Genomic DNA, 12,860 nt, shown 5'->3' with positions numbered 1-12,860 from the left:
GTGTTTCATGGTCAGACGAGTCCAAATTTGACATTCTTGTTGGAAATCACGGACGCCGTGTCCTCCGGGCTAAAGAGGAGGGAGACCTTCCAGCATGTTATCAGCGTTCAGTTCAAAAGCCAGCATCTCTGATGGTATGGGGGTGCATAAGTGCATACGGTATGGGCAGCTTGCATGTTTTGGAAGGCTCTGTGAATGCTGAAAGGTATATAAAGGTTTTAGAGCAACATATGCTTCCCTCCAAACAACGTCTATTTCAGGGAAGGCCTTGTTTATTTCAGCAGGACAATGCAAAACCACATACTGGAGCTATAACAACAGCATGGCTTCGTCGTAGAAGAGTCCGGGTGCTAACCTGGCCTGCCTGCAGTCCAGATCTTTCACCTATAGAGAACATTTGGCGCATCATTAAACGAAAAATACGTCAAAGACGACTACGAACTCTTCAGCAGCTGGAAATCTATATAAGGCAAGAATGGGACCAAATTCCAACAGCAAGACTCCAGCAACTCATAGCCTCAATGCCCAGACGTCTTCAAACTGTTTTGAAAAGAAAAGGAGATGCTACACCATGGTAAACATGCCCCGTCCCAAACATTTTGAAACCTTTAGCAGATATCAAAATTGAAATGAGCTCATTTTGTGCATAAAATTGTAAACTTTCTCAGTTTAAACATTTGCTGTTATCTATGTCCTATTGTGAATAAAATATTGGCTCATGTGATTTGAAAGTCTTTTAGTTTTCATTTTATTAAAATTTAAAAAACGTCCCAACATTTCCGGAATTCGGGTTGTACTTATATTAAAAAAAAAAACTACATGTAATTACATCTGTATTTAATTTCTGTAATTACATTTATAATTACACTGTTGACCCATACTTTACACCTTAACCCACCCTTAAACTTACTCATACCTCCAACCCTCTCCCTAACCTTACCCCTATCCCACCTCAATAGCAGCAAAAGTGTTTTACAATACAATATGAACACATATAGTACAGTGTACATTGTACATAGTAGTTAAGGCCACCTAATATAAAACGGGACCAAATTATTTGTTCCGATTTAGCAGACTTTATACAATGTATAAACTGTATACAAATTTATAGTGTGCCACAAATACATTCAGCTGTATTAAAGTGCATACAAACTAAACTATTTTTTCACTAGGGCAGCCAACAGCAAGAAGGCTCACAAAATAATGAATTACAGATGAAGAGGAGATGGCCACGTATTGGAAGAATATTAAAATCCAACAGGAAAAATAATAACTGATGATACAGCTATCTTACTAATGTGCTCTTCATCCCTGATGTTATATATGTAGCAGGACGAGTGAAGCCCTTACTGCTTCCATTTGGTTGGCTGGTTGTTCATTGCTTGTCCTATCATTGGGCAGTGAGCGAATGTATAAATTTGTGGGTGAGGTACCATGGCATCATGAGTCATGCCCCTTGCTTACTGTGGTACCTTTAGCTGTGTTAAAGCAGTCTTTTTGTTGTATTTATGCATAGTTGAAGTTTGAGTGAGACCGATTAAGCACAAATGGTGTGGGTTTTCACCTGCAATTTTCGAATGCGTGTTTGGCTCTCCGTCAAACCCATTGTTTCCCATATAGACGGTTTCATCGGGCGCACGCGCCTGGACCTAAGTTAACATCCGGTCTGTGTTGTGTATATCGGTCTGGCTGCAGTGCCTTCTACAAACGCAGTTAAAGTCAATGTGATGAGTAGACTGAAGTTGGGCTCAGGTGGTTGTGCTGTAGGATGTGTTTCCCATACATTTATTTATTTTTGGAGACTCGCCACAATTTTAAAACTGATCGATTTTCAAAAAAGCTTCGCTGAATAAACATGAGTAACGTTACGTACTGCACGTTTAACAATAATAATTCCTTACATTTATATGTTTTAATATCAAAACGAGGCACAGGTGTTTTTATATCGCTGTATTTCTGAAGGAAGACTTGCATGTTATATGCCTGATAAAGCAGCGTGTGAGCGTACCAGCTCTGCTTTGTTTACAGCTGTTACTGGGGAAACCTCTATTTCTCACGCTTTATGTCTATGCTTTAAAACATCTCCTGCTGGCAAAGAATGAATTTGCATTTTCATTAAGTCCGCCTAATCCACGCGGCAAACATATTTTGTTTGTAACAGCATAAAAAAATATCTACTCTAGAGGGACTTGGCTGTTGTTATTGATTCTATTTGGAAGTCTCCCGGAAGTTAAGTTAGGGCCAAAAAAGCGCACATGCGCAGTAACGTTTGTTTATGTTGTTGCTGTTGAAACTGTCTATAGACTGAATGAGCTCTCAGCTTCCAAGCTCATCTGCTAGACCGAGTTGATTTCCGAGTTGAACTCATTTGTACGGTTTGTTAATTTTATTATGGGTTTCATATTCAGCATTAGCGGGGAGGGGATGTCTGTTCTGTCTAAATTGTAATTTCGTTGCAGACAGACCAGTGACATCATTACTTGTGATTTTACTTTACTTGTCTTATTTTCTTGAAGTTTGTAATTGAGTCAGATATTTGAACTTTTGCATTCAGCGACAGTTTTCTACCTTTATGTAATAAAAACACTTTTTATTATATTTTTTTAGTTCTGCCAATTACTCGTGAGCTGACCTGTGTTGCCTAAAAAAAGAGGTAATTTACTTGATAGATGTCTCTGGGCTAGACCCAGGGTGGTGTAGTCGTGCTAAACTGTTGTCCCTTTTTCGCTTTGCCATATTTGGCATAGTCAGCAGGATCTCACGGTGGTTAATTTAGAACTTACAGTTGGCTTCAGTTTTTTTTTTGTGTAAGCAACAGCATCTGCCTGGAATGTGGAGAGCAGTGTTTTTTTTTTTTAAATCTCTTTTCTGTGGTGGTTAGTGCTGGGTTAACCCTTGTGCATTGTTTAAATTCACAACCATTTGTTATGTTCAGGATGAAAACATCCACCACATTAACCTGCTGTAAAAAATGTATCAGATAATTTTTTTTCTTTTTTTTTTTTGCATAAATCTATTAATCAACTTCTGTCCTTTTCAAAATTAAATTAAATTCAAGTTTTTAACTCTTTAATTGCCAAGTTCATAAATTATGTTACTGATATGGGGGGGGGGGGGGGGTATGTTATTTTCAATATAAAAGTAATTGTGGCTGGATATATTTTTTACATTTTATAACAGTCTTGGGCATGTCAAAGATTAGTAGCAAGATTGGCTTTGATGCTTTGTTAGTTTTTGTGCAGCATTAGATTTAAAAAAATTTCTCCCTCATTTGTTGTTGGTGGCTGTTTTTGCCCCATTGGCTTCCATTAAAACGAAATTTTTTGATTGCAAAGCCATGACACCATATAATCATGCATTTTTGATGTATATACAAGTCAGAAACTAGGCTTTTTTTTGCACAGGCCTGTCTAAAGGGTTAATGGTTCCACCTAGTGATCAACTGTAAAAAAAATAACAAATTTTCACAAACGATCAAGAATGCATGATTATATGGTGTCATGGCTTTGCAATCAAAAAATGTCGTTATAATGGAAGTCAATGGGGCAAAAACAGCCACCAACAACAAATGAGGGAGAAAAAATTAAAATATAATGCTGCACAAAAACTAACAATGCAACAAAGCCAATCTTGTTACTAATCTTTGACATGCCCAAGACTGTGATAAAAATAAAAAGAATATCCAGCCTCAATCACTTTTTATATTAAAAATTAGACATTTTGTGTGTTTTTTTTTCCCAAATTAGTGACATCATTTATGAACTTGGTAATTAAATAGTTAAAATCTTAGATTTTTTTTTAAACATTTGGTAGTTTTAATCAGGACTGAGGTTGATTAATAGATTTATGCAAAAAAAAATTGAAAAAAAAAAAATTTAACTGATACATTTTTACAGCAGTTTAATTTAGTGGATGTGTTCATCCACGAACATAACAAAAAGGTAGTGAATTTGCCCAGAGTGTACTGTTGAGTTTTTGAAAAATTTCAAAGCATTTTCACAAAATATGTGTCAAAATAAGATTGTGTTTCAGCAAATGGAATGATTTTTGCTGACAAGAGTAAGTTGTGGCCAAAATAAGATGGAACTTTACCCCCTAGTGGACGAAATCGTCCCCAACAACGCATAAGGGTTAATAATGGAGGATGCATTTAGAGAACTTGTGGCTCAGTTGAAGGTAGAAAACAAAAGGCTGCGCCAAGAGCGTGTCCTTGCTTTACCCCATACCTGTTGCGGCATGTCCTGATGTGCCCGAGGCAGTCCCTGTTACACCTCAGCCAGTCAATGTGGTTGCTAGCCAACTTGAGAGATTTGTCTTTATGCCTAGGGACCTTAAATGTCCCAAGTTTAATGGCAGGTCAGGAATTGGCCTTAATGAATGGACTGAGGAGGCACATGCATGCATTTGCGCTCGTCATTTGTCCGTATCTGACCAGTGTTTCTTTTTAAGTGACCATTTAGAGTGGGAAGCACAAGAAGTGATTAGGTACTGTTCGGAAGAAGAACATGGGGATCCGGAAAATATTTTTCTTGCATTACGTGAGGTTTTTGGTTGCTCTCAGTCGCACGTGAAGCCTTTTTTCTCCAGGAGGCAATTGGAAGGGGAGAGTTTATTGGAATTCTCTTTGCTCTAATGCACCTATTGATTGTCAGCTATATGCTAGTGATACCAAAATTTGCTCACACAAAACAAGTCAAGATTTTACACCCAAATTACAGTTTCTCTAAAGTAAAGCCTCCTAAAAGTCAGTGAATAATCGACTGAAGGAAGAGCATCAAATTCAGTTACTGCTAAAACCATCAACTTTTCAGCCGACTGAACTTTTAATGTAACAACCTGAAGCTCATTAAACATTGAAGGGTTTCAACATCAGATGAACAAGCCCCTTATGGCTTTACAACTCTCCTCTTCACACTAGACACTTTTCACACACTGCTATGTGTATATAATCCCAAAAAAGACTCCGTAATATGTGTATGTTTACATGCTAATGCACTACAAATCATCTTGCACTGTTCCCCAGCCAGCTGCTTGACTTAGGATGTCTCTTTGCACATGTACAGAATTATGTGAAGAATTCATATAGTCTGTATTTTTTTTGTATATGTATAGGCAAACTTTATATATAGTATATTCATAGTCAAAATCTGTCAGAAGGTTAGTTGTGTATAGATTTATACTGTTTTCCTTCATTGTTGTATGTCTGTATTTATGTAGCACCGTGGTCCTGAGAGGCACAACATTTCGTTCCACTGTATGTTGAAAAAAAGTAGCAGAATGACAATAGTGTTTTACTCTCTATATTTGAAATAAGCAAGTAAACAATCATGACTATCAAGAGTTTTTGTTCTCTTTGTTGTCAAATAACACAAACATGAGAAATTAACAGTGACACAAAATTCATAAAGGCAAACAGGACATATTACAGATGGGCAGGTGTTTATGATGAAACTGTCCTCAACAGAGTGCTCTCTGGCACATGCTTTTTACCTCAGTGATCAAAATTCACTTACTTACATTGGTTCACTCTGTGCTGATAAAGTGCTCTCAATTGCCATGAACTATTATAGAATTAGTGAACGAGTGCTACACCTGGTGCCACTCCTCAGAAAGAGAAAGTATTTTATTTTCAAGTGAGCTTTATTAATTTGTTTTGAATTCATTAAATATATATAATATTTAATTATTTTGTTTTATTCAAAATGTTGTACAAAGGGTTTGAGTATTTGTAATTTGATTATTATTTTGTGTGTGTGTGTGTGTGTGTAGTTTTTATTTGTGCTATGGATTTTAGTTTTTGCTGACATACCAACTTTGAGTTGAGGATGTTGGGTCTGTTATTTCTAAGTTCTATAATAAAGTTTTTAGCGAACAGGACTTTTATTTTGGCCTGGTGAACTGACATAATAAAGCTGCGCCGCGCTCATGCATCTGTTAGTCGGCTGAAGAAATGTGTGTGCTTTTAATCATTTGAAGTGTTTGTGATTATATGTCTGTTGTTGTTGTTTTAAGATTCAAGATTTCAAGATTTTTTTTTTTCGTCACATACAAAATTATATATAACATATATATATGGGGAAGTCGTGGCCTAATGGTTAGAGAGTCGGACTCCCAATCGAAAGGTTGTGGGTTCGAGTCCCGGGCCGGCAGGAATTGTGGGTGGGGGGAGTGCATGTACAGTTCTCTCTCCACCTTCAATACCATGACTTAGGTGCCCTTGAGCAAGGCATCGAACCCCCAACTGCTCCCCGGGCGCCGCAGCATAAATGGCTGCCCACTGCTCCGGGTGTGTGTTCACAGTGTGTGTGTGTGTGTTCACTGCTCTGTGTGTGTGCACTTCGGATGGGTTAAATGCAGAGCACAAATTCTGAGTATGGGTCACCATACTTGGCTGAATGTCACTTCACTTCATATATAACCAGCAGTGAAATGTGAGTCAGGTCCGCTCCATGGGCAGTGCAATTATTAAAGAAAACAACACAGATGAAAATATACATAAATATAGCTATGTAAGAATGAAATAAAAGTAAACAATAAAAATATAAGGATAAAATATAAAAAGTTACCGTTCTATCCTGAATGGATATTATGATGTTATTTGTTTAATGTAAAATACTAATTGTAGATAAATGAATAACAGTGTTCTGTGAATGTTGATGCTTTAATAAATATTTATCGGAAGCGCGTATGCTAGGATTTCATAAATTTAATGAGTCTTAAGTCCCACGGAGGAGATCGGAAGGATACTTAAGGCCGGGCATACACTGTGCGATTTCTGTGCAATTTCGGCAAGGTACCACCTCACGAGTAGATCCTGCTGATGTGTTGTTCGTTATCTGGCTGGGCTCGGTGTTCATCTTCAGTTCTCTCTTCACAGCAGTTCAGTCAGTGTACTGTTTGAGTAAATGCATTACTCCGGGATATTGGTTTGTTTGAACTCAGAGGGAGTGTCAGCCACATTAAAAAAGTTAACAGCTTAAGTCATTTGTGGATTAATGCGTATTGGAGATGCGAACCGTTTAAAATGATTCAGTTCGATTTGGTGAACTGAATGATTCGTTCGCGAACCGGATATCACAAACTGCTTTGTTTTGAACTCTCTCTCACAACAGACACGGAAGAGAAGACAATGCTGAATAAAGTCGTTGTTTTTTCTATTTTTGGACCAAAATGTATTTTCGATGCTTCAAAAAATTCTAACTGACCCTCTGATGTCACATGGACTACTTTGATGATGTTTTTCTTACCTTTCTGGACATGGACAGTAGACCGTACACACAGCTTCAATGGAGGGACTGAGAGCTCTCGGACAAAATCTGAAATATCTTAAACTGTGTTGTGAAGATGAACGGAGGTCTTACGGGTTTGGAACAACATGAGGGTAAGTTATTAATAACATAAATTTACTATCTGGGTGAACTAACCCTTTAACAAGAGGAAAAATAACCATGGTTTTATTATAGTAAAACTGTAGTAACCCATGGTTTTTTGGCGTGTTGACTACCATTTGTATAACCACAGATTTACTACAAATACCATGGTTAAACCATGGTTAATATAGCAAAACCATGGTTAATTTGTGGTTACCATGGTTTAACTATAGTAACCATGGTTTTTTGGTTTTATTTGTAGTAAAACCATGGTTAATTTTCGTAAGGGTACGTCAACTGTAGCCAAATTCCTTCACACTTCTGTGTGTGGTTGCTCTTGATGCCTTGACCCCAGCCTCAGTCCATTCCTTGTGAAGTTCTCTAAAACTCTTTAATTCAATTTCCTTTACAATCTTTATAAGGCTGCGGTTCCCTCGGTTGGTTGTGCATCTTTTTTCTTCCACACTTTTTTGTTCCACTCAACTTTCTGTTAACATGCTAAACAGTCAGCTTATTGGCAATGGATTTTTGTGAATTACACTCCTTGTGAATGGTGTCAATGATTGTCAGAGACCATTTTGAAGGCCTAGGAAACCTTTGCAGGTGTTTTGAGTTGATTAGCTGATTGACATGTCATCGTATTATAATTTTTGATCATGAATTCGTGTGGTTTTTTTTTGAATGAACTTCCTCGACATTCTAATTTATTGAGAAGTACCCGTATCACGTTATTAAGAAATTAAACCTTTCAAATTTTTACCTGTGTGTTTCTTCTGAGTTTGTGTGCTGTTATGCTCATTTGTTTTGAAGTCTCTAACAACGAGACAAGTGAGCATTAACAGAGCGACCTTGACACCAGTAATTCACCATCCATTATCTTTCACAGTTTACTTTAATTGTAGGCTAATAAAATGAGAAGAATCATTCTCACGTTTTGATACTTCGCTAGTTATTTTTTGTCACATGTTTTAATCAGGCAGTTTGTCTGGTCAGGCAGGTACAAAAAAAAATGTAAACTAGCTAGAAGTCTGATAAGCTTTAGCTCAACCTACATAATAATAATTACTCTGCTGAGTTCCGATGCCTTTCTCCCCTTTGCGTGTACGCGCAGCACAGCGGTGCGATGCACTAGGCCGATATGGCTAGGAATTATAGTCTCGTTCCAGGCGTAATAATCAAGGAACTTTGCTGCCGTAGTGTGCAGTAGCCACAATGAAATTATGCAGCCCCATAGATGCCAGTGGTGTCAAAAGTATTGGCATTCATTACTCAAGTAGTAGTATAGATACTAGGGTTTAAAAAGACTTTTGTAGAAGTTGAAGTATCAACTCAAGCTTTTTACTCAAGTAAAAGTGTAAAAGTACTGGTTTAAAAAACTACTTAACGTATAAAAGTAAAAGTAATGTAAGGGAAAAAATGCCATTAAGAACAAAAGCTTAGGCCCACAGGGGCCTATTGTGCACTACCCCTCCTCAAAAAAACATTTTTCTAAAGGCCATAATGACTATAATGTTATATTAAAATGTTCATGTTGAAAAATTTGGGATGCACTAGGCTACCTGTTTCAGCCGCATATATGCCCATTGAAAATGAACGCACTTTAGTACAATGCAAATAGACTAGAGATATGATGACTAGTTGCCTATAAGTATTGTTATGGTGCAAAAAGTCAAACTTTAGAGGCATGTCATCAATAACCTTTAATGGAATGTAAATGTACATCCAAGCTTAGCTGTAGGAATCTGCAATGCAATAGTCAAGAAGATTGGTGTACCCAGGGCAGGCTTAGTAACAATAAGCCTTGTATCGTTGTCTATTTACAATAAACATTAGTGCTGACAAAATGAATGATTAATCCAAGTGATTAATCAAAAAAATTTAAATTAATAATAACTCATAATCCTGATACCTTCTCGATTGATAGCTTCCTGTATTCGGTACATACGTCTGCTATGTTCTGTGTTCGGGGGGTAAGGAGTTACAAAGTTGCTATAGCCTACTTATCACAACATTGTCAATCATGTCATCAATCGCAAATGATCATTTATTAAAACGTCTCCCTACTGAACTACCTACAGTAGCTTAATTTGTGGAAGACGAAGAGAAAGCATCCATTTGGTAAATGAGCCAGTGAGAAATAATAACTTTTAAGTAGGGTCCAGTGCCTTTTCGATACTTTTAAAATGGTACCGGCGCCTAAACAGTGCCTAAACTGATACTTAAAAAAAAAAGAACCACAAAAAAACCTATGGATAACATTAAAGAACATTACAAATATTTAAAATAAATCCATAGCTTTCACCTTGATGCTTTCATTTCCCAAGTTGTGCTTCCCTTAATCTAAGGCTAATAAATGTATTTCACAATCTGGGTCATTATTTAATACAAAACCACACATAATGTTTCTACTGTATCTCTGTCAATCTCTCTGAAATTTAGTTAAGATGAGTGCTGTCTGTCACTGCCTTTAATCAGTTCTGTGAATTACTGTATGCTCATTCTTTATAAAGTAGCAACAATGTCGTTTTTAAAATACAGTACTGTGCAAAAGTCTTAGGCACATTAGTATTTTCACCCCAAAAATTAATTTAATTTTAATAATAATCTAGTGCGTTTATGAATGCACAAGCAGTCTGACAACGGCAAAATGAATGTTTGGAAATGTAAACTGATATTTTATACTGACACACTACAGCAATATATATAAATAACTAGCCGAACACCATTCTTTTAAGTGAAAATACTAACGTGACTAAGACTTTTGCACAGTAGTGTATGTATAAAGTACTTATGGTTAAATTAAGCCTATTTAAATAAGTGTAATTAAAGCATGTGTTCGTTCATATGTGTTAAGGGCTCGATTTACGCTGAGAAACCAACCAAGATGAGAAACCAACTGCTCCCTCGTGACCTTTTGTAAACTGTATTTATGACAAAGAACTGCACAGATACGATATTCTAACAATCTATCGATAAACACATACCTTGTGTCCTCTGTGTTTAAGTGCGCATGCGCTGCTCCGCCGAAAGACGGAGAGGAGACCGGTCTGACGCCAGTTTCATATGAAATTTAAGGGGACTTACTCTGAGGCGTTCGGATACCGGTTCCATACCCAACCCTACTTTTAAGAAATATATTTTTTCATAAACGAACCCAAAACTGTCTATGTCCTTGCTGGAGTGTGATGTGATTTGTGTCATGTGCAGGTGCGATGGATCGCGTACAAACCAAATAGGATGTCGGAATGGTATCTGTTTATACTTCTCATCCAACCACAATAAATCCGGATGGTGCGAATTATCTGGATAGGCTTTTTTTTGAATGATGACAAGCCGGAATGAAAACAAGCCAAAAATGAAATGGCAGTAACGAAGCTATTTTTAAAATGTAAGGAGTAGAAAGTACAGATACTTGCGTGAAAATGTAAGGAGTAGAAGTAAAAAGTCGGCTGAAAAATAATTACTCAAGTAAAGTATAGATACCCCAAATTTCTACTTAAGTAAGGTAACGAAGTATTTGTACTTCGTTACTTGACACCTCTGATAGATGCTAATGGTCTAATCCGATTCAATGATCTATGCTAAACTAAGCTAAAAGTGCAACTGCCAGACCCGGAGATCGGCTGAATGGATTTGAAAATGGTGAAAACTCAAATGTTTAACTCTTAACCCTTTAGGCGCCAGAGGTTTTTTCCTAAATTGTTAGATTTTGATATCTTAACTTCAAAAGGCTATATCTTAAAAGTGATAAAAGATAGAGACTTTCTGTCCATTATAAAAATATTAAGGATGACCCAATGTTTATGTAGGGATTACATTTTCCCATCTAATTTGCATATTATGACGTCATATGGTGGGGGTCATCTTGAATTATAGAATTTTCATGAAAAGTCACGTGTTTAAATTATAAAATGCAGCACTTCTTTCCCCCCAAAATGTCCCTCACCTTCTGTGTGCTATATTGCGCAATACTGAATGCTCAGGTAAATAGTAAGTAGTAAACAAACTGTGTAAATCATTACTAATAAATGGTAGAACAAACCAAATGCATGTAGCGGTTGGGATTTTCAATTTACTACATGCAGCAGGCACTCTGATTCCATGTATGGGGCACATATATATTATTCATATGACACACAAACACGGGAAACATTGTTCACACCACTGACATTGGGCAAAGGATTCACCGTTTGTGCCTTGTGTAGGGCTATACTTTCACTTTCAGTATCGTCTTCCAAATGCAGATATTCCCCTTCAGAATCAGGGTCCGTGAATAGAAGCCCCAACACTTCATTGCGGGTTTATTGAAGCTTTATTGATGCCATTAGATGATGATGATAATAATAATAATATAATAATATAATGTATTGGCATTTATAATCTAATGCCAATACTCGCTGACGTTGACAATATTGCTCTGATAAAATGGCTCACTCTCACACTAGCTCCGCTTTTGTTCGCACTGATTCAATGCGCTCTAGCTAGAAGATTTTGTATAGAAGCATGACGTTTTTTTGAGTCAGGGATGAAGTATTACATGTCTGCCAAGTGGTGCAGGGGAGGTTGCATGAAATTTGACACCCTATTTGGCAAAATCGGCTGTTTTATTCAGTGCCGCATCTTGTCGTGTAAACTCAACCGTGGCGCCAAGAGGGTTAAGGAGTTGAAAAAATGGTAAAAATGCCCATATAAGGGGAAAAAAAGTAAACTTATTGGAAAAGATTCATTTCTATCACTGCTGTGAACTGAACACCTGTCACGGTGTCTGGTCTCTGTTTCCCTGGGTCTCCACTAGTGCTCTCACTTCCCCATAGGCACCTCACCGCAGGCACTATAATTCCCACAAAGCCTTGTCTCTTCATCACAGTAATTGCACTCCTGTTAATTGCACTCAGGTGTCTTCACTTGATAGTCATTACCCTGCCTATATTAACCGGTCTTTTATGTTTGTTTTCATGGAGTCCTTACTTTCCGTCACCCAGTTTTTTCGCATTTCTAGTTCCTATTCCTGTTCCTATACCTGTTTGTTTGTTTGTTTGTTTTGTATTGATTTTTGTTTTTGACCCCCTGCTTGTTGGATTCTGATTTGGATTACCCATTAAAACTCTCACTGCTTTGAGATCTCTCGTCTCCTGTGTTCCTGATCGTAACAGAAGGACTCCATCATGTCGAGATCCAGCAGTGTGGGACTTCATATCCGTTCCCCAGCCAGTATGGTGGAGTGGAGGGCGAAATTCATCAAATTAACCACCCTCCGCCAAGAGGGGAATGAGGTGGGTGGTATGGCACAAATGTTCTGCACCCTGGCGGATGGTAGCCCAGCGCCAAAGCACAAGTTGGCCGCCAGCCCAGCACCACAGCACAAGGTGGCCGCCAGCCCAGCACCACAGCACAAGGTGGTCGCCAGCCCAGTGCCACAGAGCAAGATGGCCGCCAGCCCAGCGCCACAGCGCAAGATGGCCGCAAGCCCAGCGCCACAGCACAAGGTGG

The sequence above is a fragment of the Carassius carassius genome, chromosome 22 (genome assembly GCF_963082965.1).
Source record: "Carassius carassius chromosome 22, fCarCar2.1, whole genome shotgun sequence".
Classification (NCBI taxonomy): Eukaryota; Metazoa; Chordata; class Actinopteri; order Cypriniformes; family Cyprinidae; genus Carassius; species Carassius carassius.
The sequence above is the reverse complement of the archived record's forward strand: the minus strand, read 5'-3'. Positions refer to the sequence as shown.